Source organism: Schistocerca cancellata, unplaced genomic scaffold (assembly GCF_023864275.1).
Source record: "Schistocerca cancellata isolate TAMUIC-IGC-003103 unplaced genomic scaffold, iqSchCanc2.1 HiC_scaffold_788, whole genome shotgun sequence".
NCBI lineage: Eukaryota > Metazoa > Arthropoda > Insecta > Orthoptera > Acrididae > Schistocerca > Schistocerca cancellata.
The window spans coordinates 1-19,698 of NW_026046799.1; the positions used below are offsets into that span (position 1 = coordinate 1).

At 50.2% G+C, this 19,698-nt stretch overlaps 25 non-coding genes across 25 annotated transcripts; all 25 read left to right on the plus strand.

Moving 5' to 3' along the window:
- The first annotated feature begins 539 nt into the window (after nucleotides 1-539).
- On the plus strand, nucleotides 540-612 carry Trnaa-ugc (transfer RNA alanine (anticodon UGC)). Its single transcript has one exon. It is a non-coding gene; the product is annotated as a tRNA-Ala (tRNA).
- Nucleotides 613-1,035: 423 nt separating this feature from the next.
- On the plus strand, nucleotides 1,036-1,108 carry Trnaa-agc (transfer RNA alanine (anticodon AGC)). Its single transcript has one exon. It is a non-coding gene; the product is annotated as a tRNA-Ala (tRNA).
- A 1,007-nt stretch (nucleotides 1,109-2,115) lies between these two features.
- Trnaa-ugc (transfer RNA alanine (anticodon UGC)) lies at nucleotides 2,116-2,188 on the plus strand. The gene has a single exon. It is a non-coding gene; the product is annotated as a tRNA-Ala (tRNA).
- A 422-nt stretch (nucleotides 2,189-2,610) lies between these two features.
- Trnaa-agc (transfer RNA alanine (anticodon AGC)) lies at nucleotides 2,611-2,683 on the plus strand. The gene has a single exon. It is a non-coding gene; the product is annotated as a tRNA-Ala (tRNA).
- Nucleotides 2,684-3,691: 1,008 nt separating this feature from the next.
- Trnaa-ugc (transfer RNA alanine (anticodon UGC)) lies at nucleotides 3,692-3,764 on the plus strand. The gene has a single exon. It is a non-coding gene; the product is annotated as a tRNA-Ala (tRNA).
- Nucleotides 3,765-4,187: 423 nt separating this feature from the next.
- Nucleotides 4,188-4,260, plus strand: Trnaa-agc (transfer RNA alanine (anticodon AGC)). The gene has a single exon. It is a non-coding gene; the product is annotated as a tRNA-Ala (tRNA).
- Nucleotides 4,261-5,268: 1,008 nt separating this feature from the next.
- Nucleotides 5,269-5,341, plus strand: Trnaa-ugc (transfer RNA alanine (anticodon UGC)). The gene has a single exon. It is a non-coding gene; the product is annotated as a tRNA-Ala (tRNA).
- A 423-nt stretch (nucleotides 5,342-5,764) lies between these two features.
- Nucleotides 5,765-5,837, plus strand: Trnaa-agc (transfer RNA alanine (anticodon AGC)). Its single transcript has one exon. It is a non-coding gene; the product is annotated as a tRNA-Ala (tRNA).
- Nucleotides 5,838-6,845: 1,008 nt separating this feature from the next.
- On the plus strand, nucleotides 6,846-6,918 carry Trnaa-ugc (transfer RNA alanine (anticodon UGC)). The gene has a single exon. It is a non-coding gene; the product is annotated as a tRNA-Ala (tRNA).
- Nucleotides 6,919-7,341: 423 nt separating this feature from the next.
- Nucleotides 7,342-7,414, plus strand: Trnaa-agc (transfer RNA alanine (anticodon AGC)). Its single transcript has one exon. It is a non-coding gene; the product is annotated as a tRNA-Ala (tRNA).
- Nucleotides 7,415-8,422: 1,008 nt separating this feature from the next.
- On the plus strand, nucleotides 8,423-8,495 carry Trnaa-ugc (transfer RNA alanine (anticodon UGC)). The gene has a single exon. It is a non-coding gene; the product is annotated as a tRNA-Ala (tRNA).
- A 423-nt stretch (nucleotides 8,496-8,918) lies between these two features.
- Trnaa-agc (transfer RNA alanine (anticodon AGC)) lies at nucleotides 8,919-8,991 on the plus strand. Its single transcript has one exon. It is a non-coding gene; the product is annotated as a tRNA-Ala (tRNA).
- A 1,008-nt stretch (nucleotides 8,992-9,999) lies between these two features.
- Trnaa-ugc (transfer RNA alanine (anticodon UGC)) lies at nucleotides 10,000-10,072 on the plus strand. The gene has a single exon. It is a non-coding gene; the product is annotated as a tRNA-Ala (tRNA).
- Nucleotides 10,073-10,495: 423 nt separating this feature from the next.
- Trnaa-agc (transfer RNA alanine (anticodon AGC)) lies at nucleotides 10,496-10,568 on the plus strand. The gene has a single exon. It is a non-coding gene; the product is annotated as a tRNA-Ala (tRNA).
- A 1,008-nt stretch (nucleotides 10,569-11,576) lies between these two features.
- Trnaa-ugc (transfer RNA alanine (anticodon UGC)) lies at nucleotides 11,577-11,649 on the plus strand. The gene has a single exon. It is a non-coding gene; the product is annotated as a tRNA-Ala (tRNA).
- Nucleotides 11,650-12,072: 423 nt separating this feature from the next.
- Nucleotides 12,073-12,145, plus strand: Trnaa-agc (transfer RNA alanine (anticodon AGC)). Its single transcript has one exon. It is a non-coding gene; the product is annotated as a tRNA-Ala (tRNA).
- A 1,008-nt stretch (nucleotides 12,146-13,153) lies between these two features.
- Nucleotides 13,154-13,226, plus strand: Trnaa-ugc (transfer RNA alanine (anticodon UGC)). The gene has a single exon. It is a non-coding gene; the product is annotated as a tRNA-Ala (tRNA).
- Nucleotides 13,227-13,649: 423 nt separating this feature from the next.
- On the plus strand, nucleotides 13,650-13,722 carry Trnaa-agc (transfer RNA alanine (anticodon AGC)). Its single transcript has one exon. It is a non-coding gene; the product is annotated as a tRNA-Ala (tRNA).
- A 1,008-nt stretch (nucleotides 13,723-14,730) lies between these two features.
- Trnaa-ugc (transfer RNA alanine (anticodon UGC)) lies at nucleotides 14,731-14,803 on the plus strand. The gene has a single exon. It is a non-coding gene; the product is annotated as a tRNA-Ala (tRNA).
- A 423-nt stretch (nucleotides 14,804-15,226) lies between these two features.
- Trnaa-agc (transfer RNA alanine (anticodon AGC)) lies at nucleotides 15,227-15,299 on the plus strand. The gene has a single exon. It is a non-coding gene; the product is annotated as a tRNA-Ala (tRNA).
- Nucleotides 15,300-16,296: 997 nt separating this feature from the next.
- On the plus strand, nucleotides 16,297-16,369 carry Trnaa-ugc (transfer RNA alanine (anticodon UGC)). Its single transcript has one exon. It is a non-coding gene; the product is annotated as a tRNA-Ala (tRNA).
- A 423-nt stretch (nucleotides 16,370-16,792) lies between these two features.
- On the plus strand, nucleotides 16,793-16,865 carry Trnaa-agc (transfer RNA alanine (anticodon AGC)). The gene has a single exon. It is a non-coding gene; the product is annotated as a tRNA-Ala (tRNA).
- Nucleotides 16,866-17,873: 1,008 nt separating this feature from the next.
- Nucleotides 17,874-17,946, plus strand: Trnaa-ugc (transfer RNA alanine (anticodon UGC)). The gene has a single exon. It is a non-coding gene; the product is annotated as a tRNA-Ala (tRNA).
- A 423-nt stretch (nucleotides 17,947-18,369) lies between these two features.
- Nucleotides 18,370-18,442, plus strand: Trnaa-agc (transfer RNA alanine (anticodon AGC)). The gene has a single exon. It is a non-coding gene; the product is annotated as a tRNA-Ala (tRNA).
- A 1,008-nt stretch (nucleotides 18,443-19,450) lies between these two features.
- Trnaa-ugc (transfer RNA alanine (anticodon UGC)) lies at nucleotides 19,451-19,523 on the plus strand. The gene has a single exon. It is a non-coding gene; the product is annotated as a tRNA-Ala (tRNA).
- The last annotated feature ends 175 nt before the right edge of the window (nucleotides 19,524-19,698 follow it).

The window sequence follows — 19,698 nt, forward strand, 5'->3', positions numbered from 1 at the left end:
AGCCGTAGGCGAAATGTGCTCACTCGCTTGGGCGCGACGTCAAGCTCTAAATAAGGCTGTCACTAGCGTGAGCGTCGTGTAAAGTCGGAAAAGTCGTCTGCATAGGTGAGTGCAATGTTTGGGGAGCGTTTCGTAGTTTGCGCAGTGCAATGGAGACGCGGAAACTTGTTGTGGCTCAGTCTTTTGCAGTTGGACGACAAGAGTGGTACACAGTAGTAAAGTGCGAGGCAGTGAGTTGGCATCAACAGTCGAGTGCACAATGGGGCTTCAGATGTGCTTGTTACCTCAGGCGCTGTGTGATTGTCGACATGGAGTGAAAACGGAGCAATTTGTGACTGTCCTTTCAATTTAAGACGTTAAATACAGACGGAATTTGTAGTCGTAATACCAGAGCATCGAAACTACTTGGAACTCTTGTGCATATGAACGTGATCGCGCCTTTGTACACTGGTCCCTTCGCCCCTATGAACCAACCAACCATCATGTCCGCGCACATCAGAGTAGCAAAGGATGGAAAACAGCGCATCTTTGTTGCGCTTGGGGGCGTAGCTCAGTTGGTAGAGCGTTCGCTTTGCATGTGAAAGGTCCCGGGTTCAAGCCCCGGCGCCTCCATGTTTTGTGGACAGTGCATGGTAAGTGTTGGTCGCGGCGAGCCTAAAGACACGCAAGATGTTGCAAAGCCAGCCTCACAGACTCATATGATGTATACTGACGTAAGGAGAGCAAGACGTGAATGTGAGGACCGGCTGTTGTCGAGGTGTCATCGAGTGCAAATCTATCTTAGGTATAACGGCCTAACCTCAATGAAGTCTAGAGTGTGGACAACACGTTCGTCTTACTCAGAGCGGTGGCCGAACGCTATTTTCGACGTTGTGCGTGCCACTTTAATTTTGGCCAACTACGATTCGATACAGAATGCAGGAAACCTGAAAGACACCCTCACGGACACATTGAGAGTAGTGTTTGTCTGCGGAATAATGGGAGTGCAAGGGTCTGTGATATTGATATGGTTGTATGTAGCACTATCCGTCATCAGGGGGCGTAGCTCAGATGGTAGAGCGCTCGCTTAGCATGCGAGAGGTACTGGGATCGATACCCAGCGTCTCCAGAATTTTTAACACACCAACATGCGCACACTGCCATGCAAATAATTCACAGCCAGCGAATGTGTCTAGGCAGATACGAGCGAACGATTAGCAGCCACAATTGGCAAGCGTGCTGTTACGCGCAGGAAGCACCCTCCTCCCAGCCCTATACTTAATTTAGAACCAGTACAAGTCTTCCCTTAAGATTCTCAAACCTATGTCGGAAAGATCTGCCTTGCGCCGAGTTCACAAAAATCCCACTGCACATTCCCATTCTTTACGTGCAGTCGGCTGCTACTGGTGTTGCTAGTTGTGACTGCTGATGACAGATGCCGTAGCAATCAATTCATGGAGTGAGTTGTATGTTTTGCGACACTCTGTCTCTGACAAGCAAGCGGAGGTGACATAGGCGCGAACACGGGAAGTTTGCAGCTCCTCGCTGCCTGCAGAGACCGAGCAGCCACACTAGTTGGGCGGCCTAAGCCGTAGGCGAAATGTGCTCACTCGCTTGGGCGCGACGTCAAGCTCTAAATAAGGCTGTCACTAGCGTGAGCGTTGCGTGAGCGTCGTGTAAAGTCGGAAAAGTCGTCTGCATAGGTGAGTGCAATGTTTGGGGAGCGTTTCGTAGTTTGCGCAGTGCAATGGAGACGCGGAAACTTGTTGTGGCTCAGTCTTTTGCAGTTGGACGACAAGAGTGGTACACAGTAGTAAAGTGCGAGGCAGTGAGTTGGCATCAACAGTCGAGTGCACAATGGGGCTTCAGATGTGCTTGTTACCTCAGGCGCTGTGTGATTGTCGACATGGAGTGAAAACGGAGCAATTTGTGACTGTCCTTTCAATTTAAGACGTTAAATACAGACGGAATTTGTAGTCGTAATACCAGAGCATCGAAACTACTTGGAACTCTTGTGCATATGAACGTGATCGCGCCTTTGTACACTGGTCCCTTCGCCCTATGAACCAACCAACCATCATGTCCGCGCACATCAGAGTAGCAAAGGATGGAAAACAGCGCATCTTTGTTGCGCTTGGGGGCGTAGCTCAGTTGGTAGAGCGTTCGCTTTGCATGTGAAAGGTCCCGGGTTCAAGCCCCGGCGCCTCCATGTTTTGTGGACAGTGCATGGTAAGTGTTGGTCGCGGCGAGCCTAAAGACACGCAAGATGTTGCAAAGCCAGCCTCACAGACTCATATGATGTATACTGACGTAAGGAGAGCAAGACGTGAATGTGAGGACCGGCTGTTGTCGAGGTGTCATCGAGTGCAAATCTATCTTAGGTATAACGGCCTAACCTCAATGAAGTCTAGAGTGTGGACAACACGTTCGTCTTACTCAGAGCGGTGGCCGAACGCTATTTTCGACGTTGTGCGTGCCACTTTAATTTTGGCCAACTACGATTCGATACAGAATGCAGGAAACCTGAAAGACACCCTCACGGACACATTGAGAGTAGTGTTTGTCTGCGGAATAATGGAGTGCAAGGGTCTGTGATATTGATATGGTTGTATGTAGCACTATCCGTCATCAGGGGGCGTAGCTCAGATGGTAGAGCGCTCGCTTAGCATGCGAGAGGTACTGGGATCGATACCCAGCGTCTCCAGAATTTTTAACACACCAACATGCGCACACTGCCATGCAAATAATTCACAGCCAGCGAATGTGTCTAGGCAGATACGAGCGAACGATTAGCAGCCACAATTGGCAAGCGTGCTGTTACGCGCAGGAAGCACCCTCCTCCCAGCCCTATACTTAATTTAGAACCAGTACAAGTCTTCCCTTAAGATTCTCAAACCTATGTCGGAAAGATCTGCCTTGCGCCGAGTTCACAAAAATCCCACTGCACATTCCCATTCTTTACGTGCAGTCGGCTGCTACTGGTGTTGCTAGTTGTGACTGCTGATGACAGATGCCGTAGCAATCAATTCATGGAGTGAGTTGTATGTTTTGCGACACTCTGTCTCTGACAAGCAAGCGGAGGTGACATAGGCGCGAACACGGGAAGTTTGCAGCTCCTCGCTGCCTGCAGAGACCGAGCAGCCACACTAGTTGGGCGGCCTAAGCCGTAGGCGAAATGTGCTCACTCGCTTGGGCGCGACGTCAAGCTCTAAATAAGGCTGTCACTAGCGTGAGCGTTGCGTGAGCGTCGTGTAAAGTCGGAAAAGTCGTCTGCATAGGTGAGTGCAATGTTTGGGGAGCGTTTCGTAGTTTGCGCAGTGCAATGGAGACGCGGAAACTTGTTGTGGCTCAGTCTTTTGCAGTTGGACGACAAGAGTGGTACACAGTAGTAAAGTGCGAGGCAGTGAGTTGGCATCAACAGTCGAGTGCACAATGGGGCTTCAGATGTGCTTGTTACCTCAGGCGCTGTGTGATTGTCGACATGGAGTGAAAACGGAGCAATTTGTGACTGTCCTTTCAATTTAAGACGTTAAATACAGACGGAATTTGTAGTCGTAATACCAGAGCATCGAAACTACTTGGAACTCTTGTGCATATGAACGTGATCGCGCCTTTGTACACTGGTCCCTTCGCCCCTATGAACCAACCAACCATCATGTCCGCGCACATCAGAGTAGCAAAGGATGGAAAACAGCGCATCTTTGTTGCGCTTGGGGGCGTAGCTCAGTTGGTAGAGCGTTCGCTTTGCATGTGAAAGGTCCCGGGTTCAAGCCCCGGCGCCTCCATGTTTTGTGGACAGTGCATGGTAAGTGTTGGTCGCGGCGAGCCTAAAGACACGCAAGATGTTGCAAAGCCAGCCTCACAGACTCATATGATGTATACTGACGTAAGGAGAGCAAGACGTGAATGTGAGGACCGGCTGTTGTCGAGGTGTCATCGAGTGCAAATCTATCTTAGGTATAACGGCCTAACCTCAATGAAGTCTAGAGTGTGGACAACACGTTCGTCTTACTCAGAGCGGTGGCCGAACGCTATTTTCGACGTTGTGCGTGCCACTTTAATTTTGGCCAACTACGATTCGATACAGAATGCAGGAAACCTGAAAGACACCCTCACGGACACATTGAGAGTAGTGTTTGTCTGCGGAATAATGGGAGTGCAAGGGTCTGTGATATTGATATGGTTGTATGTAGCACTATCCGTCATCAGGGGGCGTAGCTCAGATGGTAGAGCGCTCGCTTAGCATGCGAGAGGTACTGGGATCGATACCCAGCGTCTCCAGAATTTTTAACACACCAACATGCGCACACTGCCATGCAAATAATTCACAGCCAGCGAATGTGTCTAGGCAGATACGAGCGAACGATTAGCAGCCACAATTGGCAAGCGTGCTGTTACGCGCAGGAAGCACCCTCCTCCCAGCCCTATACTTAATTTAGAACCAGTACAAGTCTTCCCTTAAGATTCTCAAACCTATGTCGGAAAGATCTGCCTTGCGCCGAGTTCACAAAAATCCCACTGCACATTCCCATTCTTTACGTGCAGTCGGCTGCTACTGGTGTTGCTAGTTGTGACTGCTGATGACAGATGCCGTAGCAATCAATTCATGGAGTGAGTTGTATGTTTTGCGACACTCTGTCTCTGACAAGCAAGCGGAGGTGACATAGGCGCGAACACGGGAAGTTTGCAGCTCCTCGCTGCCTGCAGAGACCGAGCAGCCACACTAGTTGGGCGGCCTAAGCCGTAGGCGAAATGTGCTCACTCGCTTGGGCGCGACGTCAAGCTCTAAATAAGGCTGTCACTAGCGTGAGCGTTGCGTGAGCGTCGTGTAAAGTCGGAAAAGTCGTCTGCATAGGTGAGTGCAATGTTTGGGGAGCGTTTCGTAGTTTGCGCAGTGCAATGGAGACGCGGAAACTTGTTGTGGCTCAGTCTTTTGCAGTTGGACGACAAGAGTGGTACACAGTAGTAAAGTGCGAGGCAGTGAGTTGGCATCAACAGTCGAGTGCACAATGGGGCTTCAGATGTGCTTGTTACCTCAGGCGCTGTGTGATTGTCGACATGGAGTGAAAACGGAGCAATTTGTGACTGTCCTTTCAATTTAAGACGTTAAATACAGACGGAATTTGTAGTCGTAATACCAGAGCATCGAAACTACTTGGAACTCTTGTGCATATGAACGTGATCGCGCCTTTGTACACTGGTCCCTTCGCCCCTATGAACCAACCAACCATCATGTCCGCGCACATCAGAGTAGCAAAGGATGGAAAACAGCGCATCTTTGTTGCGCTTGGGGGCGTAGCTCAGTTGGTAGAGCGTTCGCTTTGCATGTGAAAGGTCCCGGGTTCAAGCCCCGGCGCCTCCATGTTTTGTGGACAGTGCATGGTAAGTGTTGGTCGCGGCGAGCCTAAAGACACGCAAGATGTTGCAAAGCCAGCCTCACAGACTCATATGATGTATACTGACGTAAGGAGAGCAAGACGTGAATGTGAGGACCGGCTGTTGTCGAGGTGTCATCGAGTGCAAATCTATCTTAGGTATAACGGCCTAACCTCAATGAAGTCTAGAGTGTGGACAACACGTTCGTCTTACTCAGAGCGGTGGCCGAACGCTATTTTCGACGTTGTGCGTGCCACTTTAATTTTGGCCAACTACGATTCGATACAGAATGCAGGAAACCTGAAAGACACCCTCACGGACACATTGAGAGTAGTGTTTGTCTGCGGAATAATGGGAGTGCAAGGGTCTGTGATATTGATATGGTTGTATGTAGCACTATCCGTCATCAGGGGGCGTAGCTCAGATGGTAGAGCGCTCGCTTAGCATGCGAGAGGTACTGGGATCGATACCCAGCGTCTCCAGAATTTTTAACACACCAACATGCGCACACTGCCATGCAAATAATTCACAGCCAGCGAATGTGTCTAGGCAGATACGAGCGAACGATTAGCAGCCACAATTGGCAAGCGTGCTGTTACGCGCAGGAAGCACCCTCCTCCCAGCCCTATACTTAATTTAGAACCAGTACAAGTCTTCCCTTAAGATTCTCAAACCTATGTCGGAAAGATCTGCCTTGCGCCGAGTTCACAAAAATCCCACTGCACATTCCCATTCTTTACGTGCAGTCGGCTGCTACTGGTGTTGCTAGTTGTGACTGCTGATGACAGATGCCGTAGCAATCAATTCATGGAGTGAGTTGTATGTTTTGCGACACTCTGTCTCTGACAAGCAAGCGGAGGTGACATAGGCGCGAACACGGGAAGTTTGCAGCTCCTCGCTGCCTGCAGAGACCGAGCAGCCACACTAGTTGGGCGGCCTAAGCCGTAGGCGAAATGTGCTCACTCGCTTGGGCGCGACGTCAAGCTCTAAATAAGGCTGTCACTAGCGTGAGCGTTGCGTGAGCGTCGTGTAAAGTCGGAAAAGTCGTCTGCATAGGTGAGTGCAATGTTTGGGGAGCGTTTCGTAGTTTGCGCAGTGCAATGGAGACGCGGAAACTTGTTGTGGCTCAGTCTTTTGCAGTTGGACGACAAGAGTGGTACACAGTAGTAAAGTGCGAGGCAGTGAGTTGGCATCAACAGTCGAGTGCACAATGGGGCTTCAGATGTGCTTGTTACCTCAGGCGCTGTGTGATTGTCGACATGGAGTGAAAACGGAGCAATTTGTGACTGTCCTTTCAATTTAAGACGTTAAATACAGACGGAATTTGTAGTCGTAATACCAGAGCATCGAAACTACTTGGAACTCTTGTGCATATGAACGTGATCGCGCCTTTGTACACTGGTCCCTTCGCCCCTATGAACCAACCAACCATCATGTCCGCGCACATCAGAGTAGCAAAGGATGGAAAACAGCGCATCTTTGTTGCGCTTGGGGGCGTAGCTCAGTTGGTAGAGCGTTCGCTTTGCATGTGAAAGGTCCCGGGTTCAAGCCCCGGCGCCTCCATGTTTTGTGGACAGTGCATGGTAAGTGTTGGTCGCGGCGAGCCTAAAGACACGCAAGATGTTGCAAAGCCAGCCTCACAGACTCATATGATGTATACTGACGTAAGGAGAGCAAGACGTGAATGTGAGGACCGGCTGTTGTCGAGGTGTCATCGAGTGCAAATCTATCTTAGGTATAACGGCCTAACCTCAATGAAGTCTAGAGTGTGGACAACACGTTCGTCTTACTCAGAGCGGTGGCCGAACGCTATTTTCGACGTTGTGCGTGCCACTTTAATTTTGGCCAACTACGATTCGATACAGAATGCAGGAAACCTGAAAGACACCCTCACGGACACATTGAGAGTAGTGTTTGTCTGCGGAATAATGGGAGTGCAAGGGTCTGTGATATTGATATGGTTGTATGTAGCACTATCCGTCATCAGGGGGCGTAGCTCAGATGGTAGAGCGCTCGCTTAGCATGCGAGAGGTACTGGGATCGATACCCAGCGTCTCCAGAATTTTTAACACACCAACATGCGCACACTGCCATGCAAATAATTCACAGCCAGCGAATGTGTCTAGGCAGATACGAGCGAACGATTAGCAGCCACAATTGGCAAGCGTGCTGTTACGCGCAGGAAGCACCCTCCTCCCAGCCCTATACTTAATTTAGAACCAGTACAAGTCTTCCCTTAAGATTCTCAAACCTATGTCGGAAAGATCTGCCTTGCGCCGAGTTCACAAAAATCCCACTGCACATTCCCATTCTTTACGTGCAGTCGGCTGCTACTGGTGTTGCTAGTTGTGACTGCTGATGACAGATGCCGTAGCAATCAATTCATGGAGTGAGTTGTATGTTTTGCGACACTCTGTCTCTGACAAGCAAGCGGAGGTGACATAGGCGCGAACACGGGAAGTTTGCAGCTCCTCGCTGCCTGCAGAGACCGAGCAGCCACACTAGTTGGGCGGCCTAAGCCGTAGGCGAAATGTGCTCACTCGCTTGGGCGCGACGTCAAGCTCTAAATAAGGCTGTCACTAGCGTGAGCGTTGCGTGAGCGTCGTGAAAAGTCGGAAAAGTCGTCTGCATAGGTGAGTGCAATGTTTGGGGAGCGTTTCGTAGTTTGCGCAGTGCAATGGAGACGCGGAAACTTGTTGTGGCCCAGTCTTTTGCAGTTGGACGACAAGAGTGGTACACAGTAGTAAAGTGCGAGGCAGTGAGTTGGCATCAACAGTCGAGTGCACAATGGGGCTTCAGATGTGCTTGTTACCTCAGGCGCTGTGTGATTGTCGACATGGAGTGAAAACGGAGCAATTTGTGACTGTCCTTTCAATTTAAGACGTTAAATACAGACGGAATTTGTAGTCGTAATACCAGAGCATCGAAACTACTTGGAACTCTTGTGCATATGAACGTGATCGCGCCTTTGTACACTGGTCCCTTCGCCCCTATGAACCAACCAACCATCATGTCCGCGCACATCAGAGTAGCAAAGGATGGAAAACAGCGCATCTTTGTTGCGCTTGGGGGCGTAGCTCAGTTGGTAGAGCGTTCGCTTTGCATGTGAAAGGTCCCGGGTTCAAGCCCCGGCGCCTCCATGTTTTGTGGACAGTGCATGGTAAGTGTTGGTCGCGGCGAGCCTAAAGACACGCAAGATGTTGCAAAGCCAGCCTCACAGACTCATATGATGTATACTGACGTAAGGAGAGCAAGACGTGAATGTGAGGACCGGCTGTTGTCGAGGTGTCATCGAGTGCAAATCTATCTTAGGTATAACGGCCTAACCTCAATGAAGTCTAGAGTGTGGACAACACGTTCGTCTTACTCAGAGCGGTGGCCGAACGCTATTTTCGACGTTGTGCGTGCCACTTTAATTTTGGCCAACTACGATTCGATACAGAATGCAGGAAACCTGAAAGACACCCTCACGGACACATTGAGAGTAGTGTTTGTCTGCGGAATAATGGGAGTGCAAGGGTCTGTGATATTGATATGGTTGTATGTAGCACTATCCGTCATCAGGGGGCGTAGCTCAGATGGTAGAGCGCTCGCTTAGCATGCGAGAGGTACTGGGATCGATACCCAGCGTCTCCAGAATTTTTAACACACCAACATGCGCACACTGCCATGCAAATAATTCACAGCCAGCGAATGTGTCTAGGCAGATACGAGCGAACGATTAGCAGCCACAATTGGCAAGCGTGCTGTTACGCGCAGGAAGCACCCTCCTCCCAGCCCTATACTTAATTTAGAACCAGTACAAGTCTTCCCTTAAGATTCTCAAACCTATGTCGGAAAGATCTGCCTTGCGCCGAGTTCACAAAAATCCCACTGCACATTCCCATTCTTTACGTGCAGTCGGCTGCTACTGGTGTTGCTAGTTGTGACTGCTGATGACAGATGCCGTAGCAATCAATTCATGGAGTGAGTTGTATGTTTTGCGACACTCTGTCTCTGACAAGCAAGCGGAGGTGACATAGGCGCGAACACGGGAAGTTTGCAGCTCCTCGCTGCCTGCAGAGACCGAGCAGCCACACTAGTTGGGCGGCCTAAGCCGTAGGCGAAATGTGCTCACTCGCTTGGGCGCGACGTCAAGCTCTAAATAAGGCTGTCACTAGCGTGAGCGTTGCGTGAGCGTCGTGAAAAGTCGGAAAAGTCGTCTGCATAGGTGAGTGCAATGTTTGGGGAGCGTTTCGTAGTTTGCGCAGTGCAATGGAGACGCGGAAACTTGTTGTGGCCCAGTCTTTTGCAGTTGGACGACAAGAGTGGTACACAGTAGTAAAGTGCGAGGCAGTGAGTTGGCATCAACAGTCGAGTGCACAATGGGGCTTCAGATGTGCTTGTTACCTCAGGCGCTGTGTGATTGTCGACATGGAGTGAAAACGGAGCAATTTGTGACTGTCCTTTCAATTTAAGACGTTAAATACAGACGGAATTTGTAGTCGTAATACCAGAGCATCGAAACTACTTGGAACTCTTGTGCATATGAACGTGATCGCGCCTTTGTACACTGGTCCCTTCGCCCCTATGAACCAACCAACCATCATGTCCGCGCACATCAGAGTAGCAAAGGATGGAAAACAGCGCATCTTTGTTGCGCTTGGGGGCGTAGCTCAGTTGGTAGAGCGTTCGCTTTGCATGTGAAAGGTCCCGGGTTCAAGCCCCGGCGCCTCCATGTTTTGTGGACAGTGCATGGTAAGTGTTGGTCGCGGCGAGCCTAAAGACACGCAAGATGTTGCAAAGCCAGCCTCACAGACTCATATGATGTATACTGACGTAAGGAGAGCAAGACGTGAATGTGAGGACCGGCTGTTGTCGAGGTGTCATCGAGTGCAAATCTATCTTAGGTATAACGGCCTAACCTCAATGAAGTCTAGAGTGTGGACAACACGTTCGTCTTACTCAGAGCGGTGGCCGAACGCTATTTTCGACGTTGTGCGTGCCACTTTAATTTTGGCCAACTACGATTCGATACAGAATGCAGGAAACCTGAAAGACACCCTCACGGACACATTGAGAGTAGTGTTTGTCTGCGGAATAATGGGAGTGCAAGGGTCTGTGATATTGATATGGTTGTATGTAGCACTATCCGTCATCAGGGGGCGTAGCTCAGATGGTAGAGCGCTCGCTTAGCATGCGAGAGGTACTGGGATCGATACCCAGCGTCTCCAGAATTTTTAACACACCAACATGCGCACACTGCCATGCAAATAATTCACAGCCAGCGAATGTGTCTAGGCAGATACGAGCGAACGATTAGCAGCCACAATTGGCAAGCGTGCTGTTACGCGCAGGAAGCACCCTCCTCCCAGCCCTATACTTAATTTAGAACCAGTACAAGTCTTCCCTTAAGATTCTCAAACCTATGTCGGAAAGATCTGCCTTGCGCCGAGTTCACAAAAATCCCACTGCACATTCCCATTCTTTACGTGCAGTCGGCTGCTACTGGTGTTGCTAGTTGTGACTGCTGATGACAGATGCCGTAGCAATCAATTCATGGAGTGAGTTGTATGTTTTGCGACACTCTGTCTCTGACAAGCAAGCGGAGGTGACATAGGCGCGAACACGGGAAGTTTGCAGCTCCTCGCTGCCTGCAGAGACCGAGCAGCCACACTAGTTGGGCGGCCTAAGCCGTAGGCGAAATGTGCTCACTCGCTTGGGCGCGACGTCAAGCTCTAAATAAGGCTGTCACTAGCGTGAGCGTTGCGTGAGCGTCGTGAAAAGTCGGAAAAGTCGTCTGCATAGGTGAGTGCAATGTTTGGGGAGCGTTTCGTAGTTTGCGCAGTGCAATGGAGACGCGGAAACTTGTTGTGGCCCAGTCTTTTGCAGTTGGACGACAAGAGTGGTACACAGTAGTAAAGTGCGAGGCAGTGAGTTGGCATCAACAGTCGAGTGCACAATGGGGCTTCAGATGTGCTTGTTACCTCAGGCGCTGTGTGATTGTCGACATGGAGTGAAAACGGAGCAATTTGTGACTGTCCTTTCAATTTAAGACGTTAAATACAGACGGAATTTGTAGTCGTAATACCAGAGCATCGAAACTACTTGGAACTCTTGTGCATATGAACGTGATCGCGCCTTTGTACACTGGTCCCTTCGCCCCTATGAACCAACCAACCATCATGTCCGCGCACATCAGAGTAGCAAAGGATGGAAAACAGCGCATCTTTGTTGCGCTTGGGGGCGTAGCTCAGTTGGTAGAGCGTTCGCTTTGCATGTGAAAGGTCCCGGGTTCAAGCCCCGGCGCCTCCATGTTTTGTGGACAGTGCATGGTAAGTGTTGGTCGCGGCGAGCCTAAAGACACGCAAGATGTTGCAAAGCCAGCCTCACAGACTCATATGATGTATACTGACGTAAGGAGAGCAAGACGTGAATGTGAGGACCGGCTGTTGTCGAGGTGTCATCGAGTGCAAATCTATCTTAGGTATAACGGCCTAACCTCAATGAAGTCTAGAGTGTGGACAACACGTTCGTCTTACTCAGAGCGGTGGCCGAACGCTATTTTCGACGTTGTGCGTGCCACTTTAATTTTGGCCAACTACGATTCGATACAGAATGCAGGAAACCTGAAAGACACCCTCACGGACACATTGAGAGTAGTGTTTGTCTGCGGAATAATGGGAGTGCAAGGGTCTGTGATATTGATATGGTTGTATGTAGCACTATCCGTCATCAGGGGGCGTAGCTCAGATGGTAGAGCGCTCGCTTAGCATGCGAGAGGTACTGGGATCGATACCCAGCGTCTCCAGAATTTTTAACACACCAACATGCGCACACTGCCATGCAAATAATTCACAGCCAGCGAATGTGTCTAGGCAGATACGAGCGAACGATTAGCAGCCACAATTGGCAAGCGTGCTGTTACGCGCAGGAAGCACCCTCCTCCCAGCCCTATACTTAATTTAGAACCAGTACAAGTCTTCCCTTAAGATTCTCAAACCTATGTCGGAAAGATCTGCCTTGCGCCGAGTTCACAAAAATCCCACTGCACATTCCCATTCTTTACGTGCAGTCGGCTGCTACTGGTGTTGCTAGTTGTGACTGCTGATGACAGATGCCGTAGCAATCAATTCATGGAGTGAGTTGTATGTTTTGCGACACTCTGTCTCTGACAAGCAAGCGGAGGTGACATAGGCGCGAACACGGGAAGTTTGCAGCTCCTCGCTGCCTGCAGAGACCGAGCAGCCACACTAGTTGGGCGGCCTAAGCCGTAGGCGAAATGTGCTCACTCGCTTGGGCGCGACGTCAAGCTCTAAATAAGGCTGTCACTAGCGTGAGCGTTGCGTGAGCGTCGTGAAAAGTCGGAAAAGTCGTCTGCATAGGTGAGTGCAATGTTTGGGGAGCGTTTCGTAGTTTGCGCAGTGCAATGGAGACGCGGAAACTTGTTGTGGCCCAGTCTTTTGCAGTTGGACGACAAGAGTGGTACACAGTAGTAAAGTGCGAGGCAGTGAGTTGGCATCAACAGTCGAGTGCACAATGGGGCTTCAGATGTGCTTGTTACCTCAGGCGCTGTGTGATTGTCGACATGGAGTGAAAACGGAGCAATTTGTGACTGTCCTTTCAATTTAAGACGTTAAATACAGACGGAATTTGTAGTCGTAATACCAGAGCATCGAAACTACTTGGAACTCTTGTGCATATGAACGTGATCGCGCCTTTGTACACTGGTCCCTTCGCCCCTATGAACCAACCAACCATCATGTCCGCGCACATCAGAGTAGCAAAGGATGGAAAACAGCGCATCTTTGTTGCGCTTGGGGGCGTAGCTCAGTTGGTAGAGCGTTCGCTTTGCATGTGAAAGGTCCCGGGTTCAAGCCCCGGCGCCTCCATGTTTTGTGGACAGTGCATGGTAAGTGTTGGTCGCGGCGAGCCTAAAGACACGCAAGATGTTGCAAAGCCAGCCTCACAGACTCATATGATGTATACTGACGTAAGGAGAGCAAGACGTGAATGTGAGGACCGGCTGTTGTCGAGGTGTCATCGAGTGCAAATCTATCTTAGGTATAACGGCCTAACCTCAATGAAGTCTAGAGTGTGGACAACACGTTCGTCTTACTCAGAGCGGTGGCCGAACGCTATTTTCGACGTTGTGCGTGCCACTTTAATTTTGGCCAACTACGATTCGATACAGAATGCAGGAAACCTGAAAGACACCCTCACGGACACATTGAGAGTAGTGTTTGTCTGCGGAATAATGGGAGTGCAAGGGTCTGTGATATTGATATGGTTGTATGTAGCACTATCCGTCATCAGGGGGCGTAGCTCAGATGGTAGAGCGCTCGCTTAGCATGCGAGAGGTACTGGGATCGATACCCAGCGTCTCCAGAATTTTTAACACACCAACATGCGCACACTGCCATGCAAATAATTCACAGTCAGCGAATGTGTCTAGGCAGATACGAGCGAACGATTAGCAGCCACAATTGGCAAGCGTGCTGTTACGCGCAGGAAGCACCCTCCTCCCAGCCCTATACTTAATTTAGAACCAGTACAAGTCTTCCCTTAAGATTCTCAAACCTATGTCGGAAAGATCTGCCTTGCGCCGAGTTCACAAAAATCCCACTGCACATTCCCATTCTTTACGTGCAGTCGGCTGCTACTGGTGTTGCTAGTTGTGACTGCTGATGACAGATGCCGTAGCAATCAATTCATGGAGTGAGTTGTATGTTTTGCGACACTCTGTCTCTGACAAGCAAGCGGAGGTGACATAGGCGCGAACACGGGAAGTTTGCAGCTCCTCGCTGCCTGCAGAGACCGAGCAGCCACACTAGTTGGGCGGCCTAAGCCGTAGGCGAAATGTGCTCACTCGCTTGGGCGCGACGTCAAGCTCTAAATAAGGCTGTCACTAGCGTGAGCGTTGCGTGAGCGTCGTGAAAAGTCGGAAAAGTCGTCTGCATAGGTGAGTGCAATGTTTGGGGAGCGTTTCGTAGTTTGCGCAGTGCAATGGAGACGCGGAAACTTGTTGTGGCCCAGTCTTTTGCAGTTGGACGACAAGAGTGGTACACAGTAGTAAAGTGCGAGGCAGTGAGTTGGCATCAACAGTCGAGTGCACAATGGGGCTTCAGATGTGCTTGTTACCTCAGGCGCTGTGTGATTGTCGACATGGAGTGAAAACGGAGCAATTTGTGACTGTCCTTTCAATTTAAGACGTTAAATACAGACGGAATTTGTAGTCGTAATACCAGAGCATCGAAACTACTTGGAACTCTTGTGCATATGAACGTGATCGCGCCTTTGTACACTGGTCCCTTCGCCCCTATGAACCAACCAACCATCATGTCCGCGCACATCAGAGTAGCAAAGGATGGAAAACAGCGCATCTTTGTTGCGCTTGGGGGCGTAGCTCAGTTGGTAGAGCGTTCGCTTTGCATGTGAAAGGTCCCGGGTTCAAGCCCCGGCGCCTCCATGTTTTGTGGACAGTGCATGGTAAGTGTTGGTCGCGGCGAGCCTAAAGACACGCAAGATGTTGCAAAGCCAGCCTCACAGACTCATATGATGTATACTGACGTAAGGAGAGCAAGACGTGAATGTGAGGACCGGCTGTTGTCGAGGTGTCATCGAGTGCAAATCTATCTTAGGTATAACGGCCTAACCTCAATGAAGTCTAGAGTGTGGACAACACGTTCGTCTTACTCAGAGCGGTGGCCGAACGCTATTTTCGACGTTGTGCGTGCCACTTTAATTTTGGCCAACTACGATTCGATACAGAATGCAGGAAACCTGAAAGACACCCTCACGGACACATTGAGAGTAGTGTTTGTCTGCGGAATAATGGGAGTGCAAGGGTCTGTGATATTGATATGGTTGTATGTAGCACTATCCGTCATCAGGGGGCGTAGCTCAGATGGTAGAGCGCTCGCTTAGCATGCGAGAGGTACTGGGATCGATACCCAGCGTCTCCAGAATTTTTAACACACCAACATGCGCACACTGCCATGCAAATAATTCACAGCCAGCGAATGTGTCTAGGCAGATACGAGCGAACGATTAGCAGCCACAATTGGCAAGCGTGCTGTTACGCGCAGGAAGCACCCTCCTCCCAGCCCTATACTTAATTTAGAACCAGTACAAGTCTTCCCTTAAGATTCTCAAACCTATGTCGGAAAGATCTGCCTTGCGCCGAGTTCACAAAAATCCCACTGCACATTCCCATTCTTTACGTGCAGTCGGCTGCTACTGGTGTTGCTAGTTGTGACTGCTGATGACAGATGCCGTAGCAATCAATTCATGGAGTGAGTTGTATGTTTTGCGACACTCTGTCTCTGACAAGCAAGCGGAGGTGACATAGGCGCGAACACGGGAAGTTTGCAGCTCCTCGCTGCCTGCAGAGACCGAGCAGCCACACTAGTTGGGCGGCCTAAGCCGTAGGCGAAATGTGCTCACTCGCTTGGGCGCGACGTCAAGCTCTAAATAAGGCTGTCACTAGCGTGAGCGTCGTGTAAAGTCGGAAAAGTCGTCTGCATAGGTGAGTGCAATGTTTGGGGAGCGTTTCGTAGTTTGCGCAGTGCAATGGAGACGCGGAAACTTGTTGTGGCTCAGTCTTTTGCAGTTGGACGACAAGAGTGGTACACAGTAGTAAAGTGCGAGGCAGTGAGTTGGCATCAACAGTCGAGTGCACAATGGGGCTTCAGATGTGCTTGTTACCTCAGGCGCTGTGTGATTGTCGACATGGAGTGAAAACGGAGCAATTTGTGACTGTCCTTTCAATTTAAGACGTTAAATACAGACGGAATTTGTAGTCGTAATACCAGAGCATCGAAACTACTTGGAACTCTTGTGCATATGAACGTGATCGCGCCTTTGTACACTGGTCCCTTCGCCCCTATGAACCAACCAACCATCATGTCCGCGCACATCAGAGTAGCAAAGGATGGAAAACAGCGCATCTTTGTTGCGCTTGGGGGCGTAGCTCAGTTGGTAGAGCGTTCGCTTTGCATGTGAAAGGTCCCGGGTTCAAGCCCCGGCGCCTCCATGTTTTGTGGACAGTGCATGGTAAGTGTTGGTCGCGGCGAGCCTAAAGACACGCAAGATGTTGCAAAGCCAGCCTCACAGACTCATATGATGTATACTGACGTAAGGAGAGCAAGACGTGAATGTGAGGACCGGCTGTTGTCGAGGTGTCATCGAGTGCAAATCTATCTTAGGTATAACGGCCTAACCTCAATGAAGTCTAGAGTGTGGACAACACGTTCGTCTTACTCAGAGCGGTGGCCGAACGCTATTTTCGACGTTGTGCGTGCCACTTTAATTTTGGCCAACTACGATTCGATACAGAATGCAGGAAACCTGAAAGACACCCTCACGGACACATTGAGAGTAGTGTTTGTCTGCGGAATAATGGGAGTGCAAGGGTCTGTGATATTGATATGGTTGTATGTAGCACTATCCGTCATCAGGGGGCGTAGCTCAGATGGTAGAGCGCTCGCTTAGCATGCGAGAGGTACTGGGATCGATACCCAGCGTCTCCAGAATTTTTAACACACCAACATGCGCACACTGCCATGCAAATAATTCACAGCCAGCGAATGTGTCTAGGCAGATACGAGCGAACGATTAGCAGCCACAATTGGCAAGCGTGCTGTTACGCGCAGGAAGCACCCTCCTCCCAGCCCTATACTTAATTTAGAACCAGTACAAGTCTTCCCTTAAGATTCTCAAACCTATGTCGGAAAGATCTGCCTTGCGCCGAGTTCACAAAAATCCCACTGCACATTCCCATTCTTTACGTGCAGTCGGCTGCTACTGGTGTTGCTAGTTGTGACTGCTGATGACAGATGCCGTAGCAATCAATTCATGGAGTGAGTTGTATGTTTTGCGACACTCTGTCTCTGACAAGCAAGCGGAGGTGACATAGGCGCGAACACGGGAAGTTTGCAGCTCCTCGCTGCCTGCAGAGACCGAGCAGCCACACTAGTTGGGCGGCCTAAGCCGTAGGCGAAATGTGCTCACTCGCTTGGGCGCGACGTCAAGCTCTAAATAAGGCTGTCACTAGCGTGAGCGTTGCGTGAGCGTCGTGTAAAGTCGGAAAAGTCGTCTGCATAGGTGAGTGCAATGTTTGGGGAGCGTTTCGTAGTTTGCGCAGTGCAATGGAGACGCGGAAACTTGTTGTGGCTCAGTCTTTTGCAGTTGGACGACAAGAGTGGTACACAGTAGTAAAGTGCGAGGCAGTGAGTTGGCATCAACAGTCGAGTGCACAATGGGGCTTCAGATGTGCTTGTTACCTCAGGCGCTGTGTGATTGTCGACATGGAGTGAAAACGGAGCAATTTGTGACTGTCCTTTCAATTTAAGACGTTAAATACAGACGGAATTTGTAGTCGTAATACCAGAGCATCGAAACTACTTGGAACTCTTGTGCATATGAACGTGATCGCGCCTTTGTACACTGGTCCCTTCGCCCCTATGAACCAACCAACCATCATGTCCGCGCACATCAGAGTAGCAAAGGATGGAAAACAGCGCATCTTTGTTGCGCTTGGGGGCGTAGCTCAGTTGGTAGAGCGTTCGCTTTGCATGTGAAAGGTCCCGGGTTCAAGCCCCGGCGCCTCCATGTTTTGTGGACAGTGCATGGTAAGTGTTGGTCGCGGCGAGCCTAAAGACACGCAAGATGTTGCAAAGCCAGCCTCACAGACTCATATGATGTATACTGACGTAAGGAGAGCAAGACGTGAATGTGAGGACCGGCTGTTGTCGAGGTGTCATCGAGTGCAAATCTATCTTAGGTATAACGGCCTAACCTCAATGAAGTCTAGAGTGTGGACAACACGTTCGTCTTACTCAGAGCGGTGGCCGAACGCTATTTTCGACGTTGTGCGTGCCACTTTAATTTTGGCCAACTACGATTCGATACAGAATGCAGGAAACCTGAAAGACACCCTCACGGACACATTGAGAGTAGTGTTTGTCTGCGGAATAATGGGAGTGCAAGGGTCTGTGATATTGATATGGTTGTATGTAGCACTATCCGTCATCAGGGGGCGTAGCTCAGATGGTAGAGCGCTCGCTTAGCATGCGAGAGGTACTGGGATCGATACCCAGCGTCTCCAGAATTTTTAACACACCAACATGCGCACACTGCCATGCAAATAATTCACAGCCAGCGAATGTGTCTAGGCAGATACGAGCGAACGATTAGCAGCCACAATTGGCAAGCGTGCTGTTACGCGCAGGAAGCACCCTCCTCCCAGCCCTATACTTAATTTAGAACCAGTACAAGTCTTCCCTTAAGATTCTCAAACCTATGTCGGAAAGATCTGCCTTGCGCCGAGTTCACAAAAATCCCACTGCACATTCCCATTCTTTACGTGCAGTCGGCTGCTACTGGTGTTGCTAGTTGTGACTGCTGATGACAGATGCCGTAGCAATCAATTCATGGAGTGAGTTGTATGTTTTGCGACACTCTGTCTCTGACAAGCAAGCGGAGGTGACATAGGCGCGAACACGGGAAGTTTGCAGCTCCTCGCTGCCTGCAGAGACCGAGCAGCCACACTAGTTGGGCGGCCTAAGCCGTAGGCGAAATGTGCTCACTCGCTTGGGCGCGACGTCAAGCTCTAAATAAGGCTGTCACTAGCGTGAGCGTTGCGTGAGCGTCGTGAAAAGTCGGAAAAGTCGTCTGCATAGGTGAGTGCAATGTTTGGGGAGCGTTTCGTAGTTTGCGCAGTGCAATGGAGACGCGGAAACTTGTTGTGGCCCAGTCTTTTGCAGTTGGACGACAAGAGTGGTACACAGTAGTAAAGTGCGAGGCAGTGAGTTGGCATCAACAGTCGAGTGCACAATGGGGCTTCAGATGTGCTTGTTACCTCAGGCGCTGTGTGATTGTCGACATGGAGTGAAAACGGAGCAATTTGTGACTGTCCTTTCAATTTAAGACGTTAAATACAGACGGAATTTGTAGTCGTAATACCAGAGCATCGAAACTACTTGGAACTCTTGTGCATATGAACGTGATCGCGCCTTTGTACACTGGTCCCTTCGCCCCTATGAACCAACCAACCATCATGTCCGCGCACATCAGAGTAGCAAAGGATGGAAAACAGCGCATCTTTGTTGCGCTTGGGGGCGTAGCTCAGTTGGTAGAGCGTTCGCTTTGCATGTGAAAGGTCCCGGGTTCAAGCCCCGGCGCCTCCATGTTTTGTGGACAGTGCATGGTAAGTGTTGGTCGCGGCGAGCCTAAAGACACGCAAGATGTTGCAAAGCCAGCCTCACAGACTCATATGATGTATACTGACGTAAGGAGAGCAAGACGTGAATGTGAGGACCGGCTGTTGTCGAGGTGTCATCGAGTGCAAATCTATCTTAGGTA